Source organism: Mauremys mutica, chromosome 26, assembly GCF_020497125.1.
Source record: "Mauremys mutica isolate MM-2020 ecotype Southern chromosome 26, ASM2049712v1, whole genome shotgun sequence".
NCBI classification, from domain to species: Eukaryota; Metazoa; Chordata; order Testudines; family Geoemydidae; genus Mauremys; species Mauremys mutica.
Window position 1 is genome coordinate 8,098,734 of NC_059097.1, and position 7,219 is coordinate 8,105,952.

General features: G+C 56.2%; 1 protein-coding gene across 1 annotated transcript in view; it reads right to left on the minus strand.

The window, feature by feature from the left end:
• LOC123356619 (zinc finger protein 135-like) overlaps positions 1-7,219 on the minus strand; it is a gene marked incomplete at both ends in the record, with an annotated part of 37,559 nt that overhangs the window by 20,441 nt on the left and 9,899 nt on the right. The window lies entirely within an intron of this gene.

Sequence of the window (7,219 nt, forward strand, 5' to 3'; positions counted from 1 at the left end):
GCAACCTCCAAACCAGCCTGTGCAAACCTTCCCATCTCCCACGTATTTGCTGTCCCTCTCCCCCCCTGGAGGAACCCACCAGCAACCCCCTGATAATACCTACCTGAACTGGCTCCTCTGCAGCCATTTCTCTCCCCTGTCCAACGAGAGGACGGGATGAACTGGAGCGAAATATGGACGTTATTCCGCAGCCTGGCAGGGCGAGAAGGGCAGTTGTGAAGGTTTCAGAACAGGCTTTAACTCATTTCACAGCATGATTCCCCCAGACCCTTTCCCTGCAGACAGGCACCCTGGAGTCTGCCATGCTGAGAAAGGCTTGATCTCTTTGTACAGTGTAGACCTGGCCTCTCCTGCCAGGCTAAGCCCACAGAGACATTTTTAACCTCCCGTCTCCCTCCCCTCACCCCCTAACAAAGTCTCTGAACACAAGGCTAGAAAAAAGCAGAACCAAAGGAGTCACTGTGGGGGATCCCCTCAGACACTGACCCCACGGCAGCCACACCCCAGCAGGAGGGATATGGACTCAGGAACTGGATTTCCCTCTGTCTGATTCTCATCTTTTCCACAGGAAAGTGACTCTATCCAGGGTGCAGTAATACATCTGTCTGGGCAGATCAGAGATCTGGAATCTCTCTCCAAACTCTTCTCTCCCACAGCCCCTTTCAGTCTCTCTTTCTCCTTCTATCTCCTTTTCCCTGTCCCCTCTCCCTGCCCGTCTGGTAGGAAAGTCCCATTCCTGGGTAGTTTGCTCCCCCATAGCTGGATTTTCTCATGCAATTGTTAATTGGATGAGAAACGAGGGGGGTCTGTTTGTGTAGAGTCATTTTAAGGCCAGACCCCAGCATTTTCCCTTCGTTTCTTTCAGTTACCTGGAGACTCTGGCTCGGAATTTAGTATTAACAGGGCCCAGGGCTGCCCTAGGCGGCTAGGACCAGCTGGAGAAAGTCATCCCCTGGGCCGGGCAGAGAAGCAGCTTTAATTCAGGTCACTTTCCAGCACAGAACCCCGCTGGGGGAGCAGCAGCTGCTAAGCCTGGTCTCCCAGATCACAATGGAGGCTGCAGCGTCTGACCCAGGAAGCTGAACCCCAGTATCCTGAGCAGAGAGGGACAGAGCGTCTGAGCAGCTTCCCTCCTTTAGCTCTCTGGGGAGAGCAGCTAATGAGAGCCCCTCCTCACAGGGAGAATTGCTGGTCTCATTAGCCCCACTGTCTATCCGGAGTCACTCCTTGTCCTTCCATACAGTGACTCTGGATTAACATTGGTCTCAATGAAACCAGAGTTCAGAAAGAATGAGTCCAGAACGCTGTGGAAGAGACCATCGTGTGGCAGTGCTGACCCCCTTCCCACCTCCCTCATACCCCAGATCGAGAACAAGGACTAGGGGGCACAATTTTCCAAATGGAACTGAAAGTTCCTGCAGTCTTCAAAAGAGGAGAAAAACAAAATCTGTGATTTCACACTCACAGTGTTTGATAAGTGGATAGAAAGTTATCACAGTGACAGGGCCTGTGACTGGGGAATGCCCAGCAGTGCTTGGAGCCAGGACTCTGACACAAGTTGATCAGAGAGAAGGATCATGGTTAGTAGCAGCCCCCAGACACTCACCAGTACCCAGACCCCACAGCCAGGGGCAACAGACACCCCCTAGCCAGGGTCCCACCAGATATTCCCTGGGACGCAGCCCCCAGAGTCCCCAGCCAGGGACCCCAGATACCCCTCAAAGCCCCACCAGCCAGGGAATCCCCACCAGACCATGACTGTCAGGTTGGGAATCCCAAAGGGTTCCCCCCACCAAGTGCCCCCAGCAGCCAGGGACACCCCGCCAGGAACTCAGTCCCTCACTGCCTGCCTAGGACACCCCCCTGATTTCCAGCAGGATCTGCCATGTCGTTTGTCTGCCCCGTCCTCTGCCCTGATGCTTTTCAGTGGGACCCTTCACTTTGCTTGCCTGGCATCCCCTGAGCTAGTGCCAGAGCTCCGCTCCCTCCCCCCCACCCCTGTGCACTGGGCAGGGCAGCGATCCCAGGAGTCTGCGGGGGAAGCCCAGACAGAGCCCCTGGCACAGCACCAGGCTCCCTCTAACCCCCTGCCCCACCCTCAAGAGACGCCCAACCCCGCTGTTCTGCAGCCAACAGCGACACCCACCTCCAGGACCCAAAGCCTCAGGGCTGGGCACATCAGAACCAACCCCCCCAAACCTCCAGAACCCACCAATTTGATTAGGGTCCCACCTGCCCAGTCACCTAAACAACTCCCACTACCACAACACCCCTTCAGCTCCAGCTGAAATCTCCCCACACAGACACCCCTTCCCCCAGTGCAACACTGTTACCTCACAGTGCCTGAGAAGTGGATAGAAAGTGACCACCGCCCCCTGCTGGCCAGTCACACAGGCAGAGGGAGCCCTGGGGGATGTCTCTTGAACAGGAGAATGGAAGGCCTGGAGGGACAAAATAGGTAAGAAATGTTCATGCCTGTCACTAGCAAATAATGGCCACCATGGATCCACCCCAGAGGTGGCTACATCTTAGCACTGTGGGAATCAACCTCTCACAGAGACCATTTGTCATGGGGTTTGGGATACTTCTGGACCCACGCTGCACTCAGAGTGACCTCCTCATCCCGTGCCAGCTGGAGAAAAGAGAAGGGTCCAGCCAACTCTCCCGTTACCAGCTGGGGACCACTGATCCCGAAAGAGGGGGAGGCCTCTGGCTTTGATGTGTATTAAATATCTGGCTAGTCTCTTTCTTCGGCAAACATTATAACACAGATAAAGGGGGGAAGAAATGGTTCTCAAAGGAGAGGGGAAAGATCAACACTGGGAAATTTAACCCCCTGCAACCTCCAGGATGGAGAATGATTCAGGGCAACAGGTTTCCTCTAAGAAAAGAGAAGTTGCTGGGATTGAGAAACATGGGGAACAGCCCCAAACATGAAAGGATTTTTAATTGATATTTGATAATAACGTAGAAGTGAAAGAGAAAGGGGGGAAATCTGAGAGATTTTGGCTCTATTTTTGCAAATAATAGAGAGGAAAGTGGAAAATCAAAGGGATTTTATATCAGTTTATATCTGATGTGCAGTAAAATGTCAGTGTTTCACATCAGTATTTGTTAAATGAATAGAGAGGAAATGGGCAACATTTGCAAACATTTTATATCTATGTTCAAGAAGCTGAGAAAAGGGGTAAATCTGAGATTTTCTTGGTATTTCATAATTAGAGGGGGGGAAATCTCAGGGCCTATTCAATTAGAAACAAACAACTAGAGAGAAGTGAGGCAAATGTTTAGGGTATTTTATATCAACCTTTGAGATGTGCAGAGAAAACGTGTCACAAACTATGCAACTGAAGGTGGAAAATCAGACTCCTGGAGAGACCAGGGGGAAATGGGGGGGGGCGGGAGAGCGGCTCGTTGGCGGGGAAAGGGGCGAATCTCCCCGGATTTTACAGCCCGGGTGAGACACTGAGCGAGAAAAGGGGCAGAACTGGAGAGAATTTGTATCGGGGGCGAGAGGCAAGTGGCACCAACAGGGACAGGAGCCAATTAACCCCCCTCCCCCCTTCGCCCGCCCGCTCCCCCCGCGTCCCACTGACCTTCCCCCCCCCGACACCCCCCTCTCCCACAGGGACCCCCCCGCCAGACTCCCCGGGGCAGAGTCACGTTCCCGCCCCCCCAGCGCCCCCCACCGGGGTCTCTCACTCCCCGGGGGCTCCGAGAACCCCCCCGCACAGACCCCCCGGGGGGCGGGGCCCAGCTGGAGGAACCCCCCCACGGGGAGCAGCAGCGGCTCAGCCCGGGCCCGGCTCACGCGGAGGCGGCAGCAGCAGCTTTGTTCTCCCGCCCGCAGCGGGGCTCGCACGGAGCATGCGCGATTTTACCTGCTGAAACCTTCCGTTACCTGGGCTGGAGAGAGCGGAAGCGGCCCCGGGGCAGGCTGGGAGATGTAGTTCCTGACTCTCCCTGGAACGGAAGTGACGTTGGGGGAGAGAACAAGCCGAGTTGCAAACGCGCGCGGGCCCCTGCGGCTCTGCCTGGCTCGCGCGGGGCCGTTGGAGCCTCTCTGCCCGCCCCAGCCCCGGTGAGTGAGAGACCCGGGGGGGGCGGGCACGTGACTCTGCCCCGGGGAACCCGGGAGAAGCCTCGGAGCCGCCTCGGCCCCAGCGGAGCCGCAGCAGGATCCGCCCCCCCCCCCCGCTGGGATGGGGGGGGGCCCGGCGGGGGGTCCCTGGGGGGGAGGGGGGTGTCGGGCAGGGAGGGGAGAAGCCGGAGCTGGGGGGGGAAGGTCAGTGGGAGGTCGGGGGGGGGGGTTGAACTGTCTCTGGGCAGCCAGGAAATTCCCGGGGGGGGGGGGGAAGTGTCGGGCGGGGGGAGGGGGGTTAATTGGATCCTGTCCCTGTTGGTGCCACTCGCCTCTCGCCCCCGATACAAATTCTCTCCAGTTCTGCCCCTTTTCTCGCTCAGTGTCTCACCCGGGCTGTAAAATCCGGGGAGATTCGCCCCTTTCCCCGCCAACGAGCCGCTCTCCCGTCTCCCCCATTTCCCCCTGGTCTCTCCAGGAGTCTGATTCTCCACCTCCAGTTGCAGTTTGTGACACGTTTTCTCTGCAAATCTCAAAGGTTGATATAAAATACCCTAAACATTTGCCCTGAGACTCCCCCCCCCTCTAATTATAAAATAACAAGAAAATCTCAGATTTACACCTTTTCTCAGCTTCTTGAACATAGATATACAATGTTTGCAAATGTTGCCCATTTCCTCTCTATTCCTTTAACAAATACTGATGTGAAACACTGACATTTTACTGCACATCAGATATAAACTGATATAAAATCCCTTTGATTTTCCACTTTCCTCTCTATTATTTGCAAAAATAGAGCCAAAATCCCTCAGATTTCCAGTCTTTCTCTTTCAGTTCTACGTTATTATCAAATATCAATTAAAAATCCTTTCATGTTTGGGGCTGTTCCCCGTGTTTCTCAATCCCAGCAACTTCTCTTTTCTTAGAGGAAACCTGTTGTCCTGAATCACTATCCATCCTGGAGGTTGCAGGGGGTTAAATTCCCCAGTGTTGATCTTTCCCTTCTCCTTTGTGAACCATTTCTTCCCCCCCCTTTATCTCTGTTAAAATGTTTGCCGAAGAAAGAGACCAGCCACATCTTTAATACACATCAAAGCTCGAGGCCTCCCCCTCTTTCGGGATCAGTGGTCCCCAGCTGGTAATGGGAGAGTTGGCTGGACCCTTTTCTTTTCTCCAGCTGGCACGGGATGAGGAGGTCTCTGTGAGTGCAGTGTGGGTCCAGAAGTATCCCAAACCCCATAGCAAATGGCCTCTGTGAGGGGTTGATTTCCCCTGTGCTAAGATGCAGCCACTTCTGGGGTGGATCCATGGTGGCCATTATTTGCTAGTGACAGGCCATGGACTTTTCTTACCTTTCTTGCCCTCCAGATCTTCCATTCTCCTGTTCAAGAGACATCCCCCAGGGCTCCCTCTGCCTGTGTGACTGGCCAGCAGGGGGCAGTGATAACTCTCTATCCACTTAGCAGACACTGTGAGGTAACAGTGTTGTGCGGGGTGGGGGGAGGTGTCTGTGGGGGGAGATTGCAGGGGGCACCCTAGTGAGGTTGGTGGGTTCTGGAGATTTGGGGTTTCAGGGGGTGGTTGTGATGTGCCCAGCCCTGAGGCTGTGGGTCCTGGAGGTGGGTATCGCTGGGGGCCGTTGGCTGCAGAACAGCCGGGGTGGGCGTCTCTTGGGGAGGTGGGACAGGGGGTTAGAGGGAGCCTGGTGCTGTGCCAGGGGCTCCGTCTGGGCTTCCCCGGCTGGCTCCTGGGATCGCTGCCGTGCCCAGTGCACAGAGCTGGGGGAGGGGATCCCTGGCACTAGGTCAGGGGATGCCAGGGAAGCAGAGTGAGGGGTCCCACTGAAAAGCATCAGGGGGTCCCGCTGGGTGGAGGAGGGGGTCCCAGACAAACGGCAGGGCAGATCCTGCTGGTGGTGGTGTGCGGGGCGGGTCCTAGGCAGGCAGTGAGGAACTGAGTTCCCAGTAGGCGAGTCTCTGGCTGCTGGGGGCTCTTGGTCGGGGGAACCCTTTGGGATTCCCAACCTGACAGTCATGGTCTGGTGGGGCTTCCCTGGCCGGTGGGGCTTTGAGGGGTATCTGGGGTCCCTGGCTGGGGACTCTGGGGGCTGTGTCCCAGGGAATAGCTGCTGGGCCCCTGGCTGTGGGAACTTCTACTAACCATGATCCTTCTCTCTGATCAACTCGTGTCAGAGTCCTGGCTCCAAGCACTGCCGGGCATTCCCCAGTCACCGGCCCTGTCACTGTGATAACTTTCTGTCCACTTATCAGACACTGTGAGTGTGAAATCACAGATTTTGCTTTTCTCCTCTTTTGAAAACTGCAGGAACTTTTGGTTCAGTTTAGAAAATTTGTGCCCCCAGTCCTGAGAGCAGCTAGGGGGCATCACAGTGAGAGAACAAAGAGGGACCCCTTGTCTCTCCCAGCAGATCCATCACACACCTACTAGCCAGAGGCTGATACAACCCCATGGTGGGGAACCCAACACCCTCCCCACTGCCAGCAGCTGGATGTGAGGGGCCGGGACATCTTCCCTACACCTCCCTGCTGGGTGCCCCCTTTCCATGTCACACCAGCCCCTGGATTCAGCACTGGGAGTCTGGTCAGTTTTCCCCGCCCTGCCCAGGAGGTTGGTTTCTCTATTTCCTGTTTCACACATTAGGGAATTTTCTCCCCCAACACCCAAGTGTTTGTTCTGAGGATCTAGGCCCACATTAAACAAGTCCCAGCAGGTTTGTCACACACTGTCCCACTCCCTTTCCTCACCCAGGGTATTCCCTGCCCCGCTCCAGCCCTAACTCCCCAGAAGTTGCCACCTCTTCAGTATTTCCTGCCCCTCCCCCTCCAGCAGGAACCCACCAGCAACCCCTCCAATAACCCCTACCTGAGCTGGCGCCACTGCAGCCGGAGAAGCCCCCCCGACCAGGCACAGAGGGGTTAATGCTTCCTGTGCCCTGCAATCCTCCCCCCACCCCCGCTCCCAGCCGCTCCAGACCCTCTCTGTGCCCCGCAACCCCCGCCCGGCTGCAGCAGCTGGGATCCAGCTGACACCCAATGCAGGGGCTGGGGGGGGGGGGAGCTGCTACACTAGCCCCTGCCCCCGCTTTTCTCCTGGGGAGCCCCGGCCCCTCTCTGCCCC